Consider the following 14,695-nt stretch of genomic DNA (forward strand, 5'->3'; position numbering starts at 1 on the left):
CAGAGAAAGAAATGGAGACTTGGAAAAATAAAGTGTCTTCCCCAAGACCTGATAGAGAGCGTGTGTCAGAGTCCACATAGGCCGGGTCTCTTCCCAGGCTGCTGCATGAGCGCGTGTATATATGTGGATATTTACAATGCTTTTTAAAACACTTTGTGCCAAATACTGCACTAGCAAGTTGACACATATTATTTGCTTTCAACCTCCTCCCAACTCTCCATTGGGTACATATTATTACTCTCATTTACAGACAAGATATATATATAAATACATATATATATATTTTAATAGCATTCAGAGGGATTGCCCAAGGTCTCACAAGAAGTATGTGATAGAATCAGATGTGCTGACTCCAAAGCCCAGTTATTCATCACTATCCTCTCTGCCATATCCTTTCCCAACATGTGCACATGACTCAAGCATGTAACAAACCATGAATTATGATGCCAAGATGTGTCTATACACCTTGCTCTGAAATGCTGACTAATGCATACAAGCCTTCAGGGACAGCTTACCCAATAAGGAAAGTACTCAGGGGCTTATTTGTGTTTACTTACTCATCTGTAGTCACAATTTCACCTGTTTTTCACCACATCAAAGCCTATGTTCAAATGTTTCCAAAAAGTGGTTGAAGAAAATGTTATGTACAAAATTTTATGGCCTAGAATGTTCTATTTTTTTTCTTTTTATCTGGCCACTAACTAATAATTACATATTTAATACATGACTTATGGAATATATAGAATTTATATTATTTCCCCAGATTTGGAGCCTGTGGAGAGGAGGAACCCTTTTATTTCATTTTTGTCTCCCCGATTCCTAGCATGGTGCCTGCCACATAGAGTTCTTAATATAATGATTAGTCGATCTATAAGCTTTCCCTTCCAGTTCTAATGTTATTACTGTATGTGATTCTAATAAACCTGAGGATTAAAATACTCCCATCACATCTGTTGTCCTCTTTATGAATAGGTCAGAGGGAGATACAATAAGCATCCCACTGTTTTCAACACAGATTTAAGAAGTTAATAAAGTGGGAGGCTGGGCCCAGGAAGACCTTCCTAACACTAACCACTAAGAGTGCTAAATGTGCTGCCACCATTAAATCTAGGTTCTACCATAAGTCCAACGCAGCTCTGTTAATAAATGGAAGACCCTCAACAAGATGGATTGACACAGTGGCTGCAACGATGGGCCCCAACATAGCAAGGATTGCGAGGATGGTGCAGAACTGGGCAGTATTGTACACAGAGTCTCTCTGTGAGTCAGAAACAACTTGATGGCACCTAACAACAACAACAGTCATTGTCAAGAACACAAGTAGCTGGATCTCTTATGCCAACCCATTGGGTGGAGTAAAATGTTGTTTTCTAGAAGTAGGGGCCAAGTGATATTCTCACTCATTCTGTCTTAAATATCTGACAAAATTGGATAAAGTCTCTTTGAATAATGCCAATTCTTCACTTCTATAGAGCACTCAACAGCCTACCATGCAGTTTTGCTTCCATTTATTCCATTTGATCCTCAACAAGCAGGAGATATACACAAGGGTGGAAAAAACTGAGGTTAAAAGAAGTTATACGATTTTCTCAAGTGTACAATATGGCAGAGAAATACTGTAACACATGTCTTCTGATTCCTTCAGTGGAATTCTCTGGCCTTTACTAAACATGAGGCAGGTGGAAGCTGCCTCTTTTTTTTTTTTTAGAAACCACTTTATAAATAGATTCTCATACAAAGAGTGAACACAAGTACAGAGCACCTAAATTACCAGCAAGGCAGACCCCAAGTCTTCTTTCCTGCCCTGGGAAAGCAGAGCAGAACAAGAGCAATGACTTTGTCTGGGTCTTAACTGTTTCTGCCTATGTTGTCAGTTTTTTTTAGTAGCGTTTCTAGTCCTTTGCTGATGTTTTGGGTCTTTTTCAATGTAGGGATGAGGCTCTTCAGCCCAGCTTTGACTTTGCTTGCAACTTCTTGATCAGAACTCTGGAGAAGGCTGGAGAGAATAATGGCACCCTGATTTATACTAGCTTTTTTTTTTTTTTTTTTTTTTAGGATGTAAGGTTCTTCATCCCAACATGCATCACAAGTGTTTTTGGAAAATAATCTTCTCTTCAGCTCTCTTTCATCTTTCCGTCTTGCTCCGTGAGTCACTTCAGAATGAGATATCCTACAGGGCTTCCGCAAAGTGAAGTTCTTCATCTCAGCCACCAGGATGCAGCTCGCCTGCTGCCAAGCTGGTAGTGGGATTGATGGCAGGCTAGATGTCTCCCAGACAGATCCCAGGATGTCGGTCACCAGCACACACGCAGACTTATCCAGCACTTTCTCTTGGGAGTGTCCTTGCAGATAGCTTAACAAAGCTGGGGAGATGGTCACTAAGAGCTCTCGCCAGCAGGTCTTTGTATATCTCTTACTGCGTGCATTTTCATCTCCTTTCAGCAGAACTTTGATGATTTTTCATACAGTATGTGCAGGATCTCTGGGGCTCAGTAAATACAACAGGACCTTCCTTTCTTATATGTCATTTACTATGCTAGGCAAGGAAATGATAGTTTCTGATATGTTTAACTGCTTCATGAGCTTAGTATCGTCAATACAATCAAATGCTGCCGGTAAAACCAAATGGGAGTATTGGCCATTAGCCACATTTTGAAAGGAAGTTTTCATAGTTTTTGCAATCACTTTCCTATCCTTAGGGGTGCTGTGCCAGAGGCAGTGCATGGTCACTGTGGCACCATCATGGTTATGTGCCAGGTACACCACCTCTTCTAGGATGGCTTCAATTATTTCCGATCTTAGTTTTGGCGGGGATGCATAGGTGAAAAAGTCCAAAAACACTTTATGCACCAATGGGTATTTAATCATAGCTTCCTTTTGGGCCATTGGAGTTAAAATCTGTTTCATTTCATCCATAATAAGCTCCAGTTTTGCTGAGTATGCCTCTAATACTTTGTCCAGGGTTGAGTGATCTGCTGACTTGTAGAGCTGAAATGTATTGCTGTAAAGGTCCTGGTCAGCAGGTTCCTCCACTCCAGGACTGCTCTTCCATTGTAGGCATACTCCACAACGGCCAAGGCTCCTATGTGTCTCAGCATCTTCCTTACATGGCCTTTGACACTTCGGATGATATCTGCAATCTGTGGTTTGCTCCTATACATAAAAAATTTCTTAACAATCTTTCTGGAATATTTGCCTTTACTCAATTTCAACCAAATTATTTTACAATTCTTTGAAAGCCTCTTCTCTCTGCTCTTCATTTCTATATTGAATGTAACACTGGATCATACACTTGGAGTCCATAGTTTCAATTGTCCCTTGAATCAACTTCTGCAAATCGATCATCAACTTTTTTCTTTGTCACAGTCTTTTCTTTTTACGATCTCCCAAATCTGCTTTTCCTAGCCAACAGTATCATAGTTGGTTTTGTCACTGAGTTGTCTGCTCTGCTTCAGCTCTTCCTTCGCCTTTTTGAAATTGCCCCATTTGGGTTTCTTGGCTGCTGATTGATTACTTTTACTGTCTGGCTGGAATTCTCTCTTCCTGTTAAATTTATTAGCCTGCTGGAATTTGTACTCTAGTACTTTATTTCCTTGCTGCTTATTCTTGAAGTGCTTCACACCCTGTTTCGAAGGCTTTATGGCACTTTTCTCAAAGGTCTTAGATGTAACTTTAGGTCCATCTTCCTTAACAACTTTTCTTAGGGAGTGTCTTTGAAAAACCAGAACCAGGGCTTTTATGAAATTTTTTTTTTTTCTCTTGTGATGACTTTGTATCCTTTCCTGTGAATTTTTTTTTTTTCCCTTTGACTTCCTTCATAGCAACTCACACATGTATGAGCCCCACTCTAACTGCCACCACTTCGGAAGCTACCTCTTAATTTCCTGAAAAGCAGAACACCCTACAGAAACCACACTGATGTAGATGTTAGAGAGGATGAAATTTAGGTACATCTCTAGACATTACCATCAGTATAAACGTAAGTAAATAAATTTTAAGAGCATCAGTGCTCTCATCTATAATATGTGGATTGCAATCTCTTTTTCCCAAGGTCAGTCTGAGGACCAATTGTGATGGAGCATAAAATGTGCATGTCTTAAGTGAACTACATGTTCAGTCTCTTTATCTTTCCCTTGAAGGATGTGCTCACCGTGCACAATGATCTTTCTAGTGAGAGAGATTTTCAGAGACCATAAAAATAGTGATACAGGCCAACTGTGGACTGAACCAAAATGAGGAATTCCTGCTAGGCTGTCTGGGAAGCTCTCTTCATTGGGTCTTTTTATACAGCGGAAGCAAAATTTTCTATTATGGTTGATGAAGATCAATGATCATTGTTGACAAACTGCTTGAAGAAAACACAGAAATACAAAAGAACAGATGTATGGCTCACTTCAAAGAGGGCTTTTTAAAGGTTTGCTAAATTCACTGGTGCCTTAATTGGTGACCTTATTTCCTTGAGGGCTCATACCTTAAATATCACCTGTGTCCAGATGATGATGTAAAAGGAGATTAAACCTTGGAAATATTCCCTAAATAATATTAAGAAAAAAAATATGGCAAATTAAAGTTCCTAAAATGCTTTTCACAGACACATTATTCCCTGTAGTTCTCCCAACAACCCTCTGAGGTGGGCATCACTGCTCTCTCCAACTTAGAGATAAAATTGAAAGTCAGTTTCTAGAAACCATGAAGTTAGGGGGTGATAGAGCTAGGGCCTAGGCCTGGATCCTTAGACACTCCTCCTCATTCTCTTAAAATTTCTGTAACGTTCTGAGCCTGCTGCTTCCCCATGATGAGATGATCAACAGCTATAGCTACCTTTTTAAGATCACGTTATTTTAACTGTATCACAGCTTATTGAAGTAAGATCATCTTCAGGTTAAGGTCCAAATGAGAAGAGTGACTCAGGCTCCAGCATCCAAGTCACAAAGACATGTGTCCTTACCCATAAAAAAGACATACAGCACTATGCTGCAAATCTTCTTGTATCATCCCAAACCTCAAGACCTTTGCAGAAATGTCTGCACAGACCTTTCTTGTAGGTTCACCATGGTGGCTACCAACCTAGAAAGAAAGTATGCACACCAATGTTCATAGCAGCATTGTTAACAATATCCAAAAGGTTGAAGCAATTCAAGTGTCCATCAACAGATGAATGGATAAACGAAATGTGATATATACACAATGAAATATTACTTCACCTTAAAGAGGTTCTGATACATGCTACAACATGGATGAATCTTCAAAACATAATGCTGAGCAAAATATATCAGGCACAAAAGGGCGAGTATTGTATGATCCCACTTATACGAAATATCCAGAATAGGCAAATTCATAGATACCAACGTTTATTAGTGGTTATCAGGGGCAGATGGGAGGGAGAAATGGGAAAGTAATGTTTAAGGAGTGCTGAGTTTTATTAAGGGTTATGAAAAAATTTAAAATGGATAGTGATGATGGTTGCACAATATGGTAAACATAATTAATGTTACTGAATTGTACACATAAAAACAGTTGAATTGGGAAATGTTTGGTTACGTATGGAAACCCTGGTGGTGTAATGGTTAAGAACTACGGCTGCTAACCAAAAGGTCGGCAGTTCAAATCCAACAGGTGCTCATTGGAAACTCTATGGGGCAGTTCTACTCTGTCCAATAGGATTGTTATGAGTTGGAATTGACTCGATGGCAATGGGTTTTTTGGTTTGATTGTTACATATATTTAACCACAACAAAAATTAAACAAAAAGCTATGCAACCAAAAACTCAGCATCCCAACCCACTAGCCATATCCAGTCTAGCTGTGCTATTCTGTCAGATTCTGATATATTTTAATAAACATTAACATTTTTATTTCTTCATTCACACATATTATTATAAATGCAATAAATATCTCAGATATAACTCGTAATGAATCCAGTGAGCAACACAAAGTAGGTCATACTAAATACAGGTGGCAGAAAATTTAAACAATTTGTACCAGAAGTCTCTCACTAAGCTACACCCAGAGGTACAAACAATTCTTAGAAAGCCTTTTTAGCCATTGTATTAAGTTCATACTAGTGACCTGTTCTTAGAGCCACATGCTGCTGAAAGTCTAAGATTAATTTCTAAGAGATTAATTAAATGCTTAGAAACATTCAGTTCTAATGAGCAGTCATTACTTACCCATCACCTGTCAGTATCAACATGTAAAAAATAAAGGCATATGTTTTTCCATAATTGGAAGCTGTACATTTAGAGGCTATTGCATAAAAGCCAAGCCCAGCTTAACCATGTAGATAGAGATGGATGTTTGGGGGTCTGGGATTTCTCAACCTGGCCTCATGGGTAATATGGTGTGGCATCCTGAGTGACTATACTCTCTGAAGTCACGCATCCATTTTAATCCAATCAAACCCTGAGACTTTCACTTGGACCTCCAACTTTCTTGATGTATAATTTTATGAAATGTTTTTTCCAGCTATAAAATTGCATAGAAGATTAAAAGCAAAAAATTAGAAGCTGGATAAGTGAGAGCTGGTAGCCATGCAATAAGCAAGGAGATGTAACAATTATTAAAAGCAGGCATAAGAATCAAAAAACAACATAAATGGCATTGTTTGGTGAAAGGACAAAAAGTTCCACATGCCTCAATAGTATGTGCCTTGTGAGAATCTCACAAGATAGTAGATGAAATCCTTAAGCACAGTGCCAGGCACAGAGTAACAACTCAATATAACGCTTTTGTTATTTTTAGTTGTTATTGGGTAGATTCTGATTCATGATGACTGCACATGTCACCAAGTAAACCTGAGCCTGAGCTCCACAGTGTTTTCTTGGATGTAATCTTAACTGAAGCAGATTACCAGGTCTATCTTCTGCAGTACCACTGGGTGGATTCAAACCACTAGCCTTTATGTTAGCAGTCAAAAGCAATCTGTTTGCATGGCCAAGAGCCTTACTTAATATATGTAAGATATTAAAAGATACTAAAATGAATATACTTGTCTTAGTCATCTGGTGCTACTATAACAGAAATACCACATGTAAATGGCTTTAACAAAGAGAAGTTTAGTCTCTCGCAGTCCAGTAGGCCAGAAGTCTGAATTCAGGGCAGCAGCTCCAGGAGAAGGCTTTTTCTCTCTGTTGGCTCTGGAGGAAGGTCCTTGTGATGCATCAGTCTTCCTTTGGTTTGGAGCATCTCAGCTCAGGAACCTCAGGTCGAAAGAACATGCTTTTCTCCTGGCACTACTTTCTTGGTGGTATGAGGTCCCCATCCCAAGTTTCAGGATCCCATTTCTCCCTAATCAATGCCCTTACTTTAACTTCAGATACCTCTCAAGGTTGGCAATTGAGCTGGCATTGTAGTTCAACTGCTCTTACAATAAGACTCTGGATTTCAGCTCTGTTACTACAAGAAATAAAGCTTTCTTTCAAAGCACAAGTGGAAGCCTTGAGGTAATCTATGCAGCACTTGAGCTTTAGCTCTGAAGCCCTGAGTGCATCTTTTTCTTTCACAGTTTGTCTAGCGAACATAGGACCAACTAACTATCTTCCTTATATTTCTCATTCTGGCAAAACTGTAGAAAGATATCATGCGTGTGTTCACCCATGGCCTTGCCTTTCACCAATACCTGATCTACTGGTGGTGATATTTTGCATATTTGTATTGCCTCCTTACGCCATGGATTAGCAGTTCCTTCTTTACTGCTGGAAGCAAAGTCATCAACATCTTTAAGACTAACAAGACTTGAGAACTAATTTAGAAAACTCATCCTTACAATTTTGTTTCTCTAGAACCAGTCTCAGTACCAAATGTCTTAGGCTGGGTTCTCTAGAGAAGTAAAACCAGTAAAGCGTATAAATATATACAGATATTTGTATCAAGGAAGCAGCTCACTCAATTGTAGAGGCTGTAACGTCCCAAGTCTGTGGATCAGGATCGAGGCTTCTCTCAATTCACATAGCCAGAGGGTCTGGCAAACCCAAGATAGGCAGATTGGAGAGCAAAGCTCTCGCTCACAGGCTGTGAAGATCCATGAATCCCAAGATTGGCAGGCAAGACCGCAAGGCTTCTCCTGATTCACATAGCTTCAGAAGCTGGCAAACCCAAGATCAGCACATCGGAGAGCAGGGCTCCCACTCACGAGCTGTGAAGATCAACAAATCCCAAGACTGGCAGATAAGCTGATAGCTCAAGTCCCAAGAACCAGAGATCAGATGAACAGGAGGTAGCCGTAGGTTCCAGAGTGAATAAAAAAGCCAGAATATTTGCTTATATTCTGATGCAGGCCACATCCCCAAGGAAACTCCCTTTCAATTGATTGGCTATTCATAGCAGATTCCATCATGGGAGTGATCACATGTAAACACTAAGAATCATGGCCCAGACAAGTTGACACACAATCTTAACCATCACAACACTGGAGCAGAATGTGTTAGGGTATAGTATCATAATACATACTCATATTACAGATTTTAAGTAATCGAGCAAAGATTCAGCCATCAGTTCAGTCTAATTTTCAGAATTCTTTCCCTTACAATCAACATGCTAGGGCAGTAAGTCTCAACTGTGGGAGATCCCACCTCCTCCAATGACATTTGGCAATGTGTTTTTTTTTTTTTTTTTTGAAACAACTTGTCAGTATCGAAAATTTCAGTTTGTGACCTTTTTAGAATGATTTCCATAAAAATGATTAAAAAGAAAAGTGTGTCCTCTTGTAAAGAATAAGCTTTAGTTTTCAGAAAAAGTCACTTAAGTAGAACGCCTCATTTTGTGGTAATGCCAGATAAACAACAACAGTACTGTGTTCGCCATCGTAATCTTTTTATACTTTTACACTTGATTAGAGGTTATATGCCTCGTATCCCATATTATCTATTTTCCCTTCCAGCAGATCAGCTGTTTTCACTCAGGGCACTATTTGCACTTGCCTCTTATCTGCCCTCCACATCCATTTCATGTACTATTCTAACGTATGGATTTGTTCATGTCTTTATCACCTACCTCATTCCACAAAGAGTTTGAAATGACTTACAGGAAAAACATGCCCCTGGATAGTGAGAAATAAATAAATCCATAAAAATGAGGATTAGGGAATATATTATAGTAGAAATATCTACTTGCATGTAAGGTGCATCCAAGAATAGAGATCAGTCACAGTGGGCATGACCGACAGAGAGGCAGGTGGGCCAATGGAAGCCTAAAGGCACGGAGACTGAGAAACACCATGGCGAGAGGGCTATATATCTCTTCTAAAGAAAGATTAAAAAAAAAAAAAAAGCTGCCATCGAGTCGATTCCAAGAATGGCAAAGTCACCTGACTCAAGAACAACTCATTGGAGGGAATAATGAGTTTGGTTACAGCACTGCGGTTGTTTCTCAAATCTGGTGCTGAGCTAGCCAACCGGAAGGGTGTCTGGGCTATGAGTAAAAAGTACAGTAAATGCTGTTGTGCAAGACAGAACAGTCTGCATTGCATAGACATCTCTAATGATATGTAACATGACGTGGGAGAGACTGGTAATCCCCATCAACTTCATCTCAGGCAGCTGAGAATCTTGCATTCTGTGATGCTCAAGGTGATTGCTGGTGACACCTGGCAGCTTGTTGGCAATCCCAGTAAGAAACTTTTGAGCAACAGGAGAAAGTAGAATGCACAGTGGACAGAAGACAGAAATGCCCACCCAGGAAAGCTGTGCTCTACGGACAAAAAGGGACATGACAGAGATTGGTGAAGCAGTTGCGGCCACCAGTACAGCATTTCTCAATCAATAACAGTGCCCCAGGTAGACTGTTACATCTTCTGGGATGGAACCAAAATTCTTAGCCTTGGCCTCCTCTCTGCCCCCGTAAAGGTTTTCATTGCTTCCTATCTCCTTACCTCCAAGGACTTCTGTATAATTGCTCTCTCTGTTTTTATCATAAAGAAAACAGAAAATAGAGGGAGAATCACAGAGACAGGAGAAAAGGGAGGAAGGAAGAGCAAGAGGTGCATGTGAACTATAGCTGGCAGTTTCCTTTCGATGCACAAAGACAGGCTGCATAGAAATGGGGTGGGGAAGATACTGAGTCTCTGTCTGTCTGTCTGTCTATCTGTCCGTCTACCTATCTCTTTGCTTGTTTGTTATTTGTTTTAAGGGAATGGTGCTAGAACACTGATGATGAAATGTAAGGGAAGTGACTAAAATGAAAAGTGGGATTTCAATGAGTGTGTATGTAGTCTATTAGTGTGTTTGCTGTTATGATGTTTGAACATTGCAGGTGAAGAAGAAAAATTTATTAAAACACATTTGAGCAACTGGGCCATGTCACCCAATACAGTGCGCTAAGTCTGGACCCCGAAGGTCATGGATTATAAGCATTGTCTCAGCCACGCCTTTCTGGCCATCCATGTGGACGTCTGCTGTCCAGAACAACAGCAGTCCCTAATGGAGCAGAGGGAGCTGTGGGCCCCAGTGTGTCCACGAGCATATGCTGGAAACTTGCAAGGACTCCAAACACACACGCACACACTTCAGGAAAAAAGAGGAGATTTTGCAGGAGTGAAAAAAGTTACGGGTCCTGAGTCAGCAGGTGGATACAGGGAGCAATTGCAATTTGAATTACTGCTGTTAATGAATTCACAGACCGGTAAAGTGGAAAAATTTGGATTCTATTTAAGTTATATTAAGAGGCTTCCCACATGTGCTCATGAATAAGATTGTTCCCCATCACCAAAAAGAAAACGAGACACTGCTTTAGTATGGTTGAGGGAGTTAGCCATGATCTGGCCATCACCTCCGCCTCCTTTCCATGATTTCTTCCCTTGCAACCTACATTCCAGAGCAGTGGTTCTCGACTGTGGGAGGTTATCCACCCACCCCCAGGGACATTTGGTAATGTGTAGAAACAATTTTGATCCTCACAACTGGTGGAGGGGGTGCTACTGAAATCTAGTGAAGAGAGATCAGGGATGCTGTGGAACATCCTGCTTTAGACAGGACAGCCCCCACAACTAAGAATTATCTGGCGAAAATGTCAACAGTGTTGAAGGTGAGAAACGCTACCCTAAAAAAAAAAAAAAAAAACCTGTTTCCATAGAGTTGATACCTACTCATAGTGACCATATAGGACAGAGTAGAACTGCCCCATAGGGTTTCCAAGGAGCAGCTGATGGATTTGAACTGCTGATCTCTTGGTTAGAAGCCATAGCTCTTAACCACTGCCACCAGGGCTCCTAGATACACTGAAAATCTTAAAAATACCCAAGTTTGCATGGGCTCTTCTTGTCTCCCACTCTCTCGTTCATCATTCCCTCTTCCTGGAAAGCATTCCCCAATTCAAAGCAACCAGCAGATTCTTACTCTTCCAAATTTCTGCTCAACTCTGCTTATTTCTTTGAGTATGTCCTTGGCTTTAAGGGAATAACTTGACTGCGCTTTCCCTGATTTTTTTTTTTTTTTTTTGGCACCCTGGGTACACTGTCACAGTAGCAAAATGATAATTATTGGTAATGTTTCAATATCTCCTCCACTTGCACTACACTGTAAGTTCACTAAGGCAGGGGCTAAGTCTTTTTTATTTTTGTTCCTTCAACATTTGGCATTGTATGATCAAGAAATGCCTGTTGAATGGATAAATAAGTCATTTAATCTCTGAGGTGGTTTCTTGCACTTTTAAAACTGGACATAATAATATCTGCTTTGCCTCCTTCACATAATTCTTGTCATGATTGAATGAGATAGTGGATTGCAAGATTTGTAATATATTTCATAATGATAATAGCTTCCATTCACCATGCACCTTCTATATGCTTACCATCAGGCGAAACGCTTTACATATGACACTTCTGATACTCCCCAACTGGTAAGACTAGTGTTATTATTTCTCTCTGTATCTATAGGGACAAACAGACATAGGGAATTTAAATACATTGTCTAACATCACAGAATTAGCAAGTAGCATGTTTGAGGCTCAAATTCAGATTTTAGGAGGGGGGGAAGGGCATAGACTTGGATATCACTGCAAAGACCCAGGAGTTCAAGGAATGGAGATTTCCAAAAATAGGAAATTCATTTAACATAGTCAAGGAAAACTTTTTTTTTTTTTTTTCCCTTCACCTGACCAGCCCTGAGATCTTGCTGCTGAACCTGGGGTTTTAATAGCACAATTGGCCCACCTGATGAATCAGAATTGCTGTTTGTTTGTGCATGGAAGATAACTCATTATGGTAAATATGCACTAAAGGCCGTAATATATGCATTTATTCAATTAAGTCTAATGTATTATTTAAGGCTTGTTGTATGATATTTATCACCAGCAGATACTAATTTGTACAGGTTATCAGTGTCTAATTAGGTGCACAGCTTGTGAGGGCAGCCTGTTACATGGAAGGTAGAGTCATGGCTTACTCGATTCTGGGCCAAGAGATTAGAGAACCTGGAAACCTATGTCACAAGCAAACTTCCATTCCCAAACAGTTTTAGAAGCTAATGATTGGAGTTCATTACCACAGCTCCCTCCAATTGTTTGTGAAATCTGCTTCCTGCACTTCAGAAAGATACCAGTCATTCATGAAGGTTTCCTTAGAATCATTCACCTCCACCAACCAGACTTAGTGCTAGTTAAGTAGCCGGTTTTCTCCCCAAAATAAATACCCCATGCACTGTATGCAGAAGGCTCCCTTGTCTTTGGTACGTGCTTTGGAAACATTCATGCAATAATCAAGCATTGAAAATCTACTCTGTGCTGGGTATAGAGGACACAAGGTGAATGAGGTGAGATCCCTGTACGAGTGGAGGAGGGTTGTGCAGGTTTCTAGAGCACACATTTCAGCAGCCTACAGCCCAGGGATGAGACCTGACTGCCATTTACCACAAACAAATCACTTTGACTTCCTAGTTCCCAGTGTCCTCCTCTGTATCAGGGGAGACTGTATCCTCACCATACAGCTATTGTGTGGATAAAAGAACCTCCTTTTGTGATGCTAGATGAAAACTTGCCCTCTTGACCACATGGGTTCAGTGCTTCACCAGCCATTATTCAGTCTCAGGTCCTCTTGTGTCTTTCCTCTAGGAATGTTTGATGTTTGTTTTTTTAAAAGACTTCACTGTAAGTTTTCCTGAGGAGATGGAGCAGATTGCTTTTATCTCATATTCCACAGCATTCTACCCAAAAATCTTTTGTAGAAGTGTTAGTTTCCACAATTTATTTTCTCCTGCCCTATCAAGCCGGTATTACTTCTTCTCTCGTTTTCCCCAGGCAGAACATGCCCTGTTCTCTACTGTCCCCAGCAATTCAGCTATCTTCGCAAACTTCCATACCTTCCTCAGCAGAAGGAAATTCCTAAAGTTTGCAGGGCCCAAATGGACCAAGGAATCCTGAAATTCCTGCAAACCAGTCCATTTGCCAAGTGATTTGGGAAAAAATATGAAAACTATGAAGCCCTGCTAGTGAAGTGGTTAAGAGCTTGACTGTTAACCGAAAAGTCAGCAGATGGAAAGTATATGAGTCAAGGAGCCCTTGTGGCTCAATGAGTGAATGTGCTCGGCTGCTAACCGAAAGGTTGACGGTTCAAAACCACCCAGCCACTCCATGGGAGAAACACCTAGCTATCTACTAGCCATTCTACTCTGTAACACATGGGGTCGCCATGAGTCAAAAATCCACTCAAAGGCACCAAACAACAATATATGAGCCATGCTATTACATAGTGATAATTTCTTTCTAACCAAAAAGGGGGGGAACGAAAAAATTAGTCTTCAAAACAAGGCAAATATGTTACCAAATTTAAACCTTGTAAAATCTTATAAAAGGTCATCTCCAAACTGCCAGTGTAAAAAAGATCAATGCCTTATAGGTTTGGACTATTTTCACCATTTGGCTAGAGGGCATTTTACCAAAAACAGTCGCTCAGATGAAATATGTAGCAAAGTGAGAGCAAATAATAAAAGGACCCACTATCTTAGTTTATTTCTTCCCAAATAAAAAGTTGAAATAATCGTACAGTAAACGCTCATATAGTCAACACCAAAAGTCTACAATTAACTTTTTACTCTATTATAGTCATCAGTGAAATAAGCAAGCCATCAAATAGAGGATTATATGATCTAAACATACCTTTCCACCAGATTTTCCTCTGCTTTTCACACTTGCTTTAATTCAGTTAAACCGCACCATCCCAAACACAGATATTCTTGGCAATTCCCCAAATTTCCTTCATCTCATTATTGTCTTAACCTAGAATGATATCCTTAACAGCTCTACTCAGTGTCTTCTCTGATGTCCCCAAGAATTGTTTCCTCTCTTTCAAGCTTCCCTAACACTTCATGTTTATGTCTCATCTCTTAAGACGCTTTTCACATTCTACCTTGTACTAAAACGATGTATGCCCTCCTATCTTTGTCCTATAGACTAGTTGAGGGTCAAGTCGTGTAAGGTTTGTCTGTTTACTTTCTAAAAAGCACACATAGCAAGAATTCAGTATATATATGTATATATACATACACACACGTCTATGTATTTTGCAAAAAATTGCAAGGTCCACCATTTCTATGCTCATATATATATACACGCATATATATATAAGCATCTCTATGCTCATACATATATACGTATGTATACACACACACATACGCATATATATATATAAGCATAGAAATGGTGGACCTCACAATTTTTTGCAAAATGGCCGTGACAATTTTAACATCCAAGAGGTCATTCGTGAACG

At 39.9% G+C, this 14,695-nt stretch overlaps 1 pseudogene; it reads right to left on the bottom strand.

Annotated features, from left to right (window-relative positions):
- Positions 1–1,351: 1,351 nt before the first annotated feature.
- On the bottom strand, positions 1,352–3,850 carry LOC100657906 (pumilio homolog 3-like; annotated as a pseudogene).
- Positions 3,851–14,695: the final 10,845 nt, after the last annotated feature.

Source organism: Loxodonta africana, chromosome 9 (genome assembly GCF_030014295.1).
Source record: "Loxodonta africana isolate mLoxAfr1 chromosome 9, mLoxAfr1.hap2, whole genome shotgun sequence".
NCBI classification, from domain to species: Eukaryota; Metazoa; Chordata; class Mammalia; order Proboscidea; family Elephantidae; genus Loxodonta; species Loxodonta africana.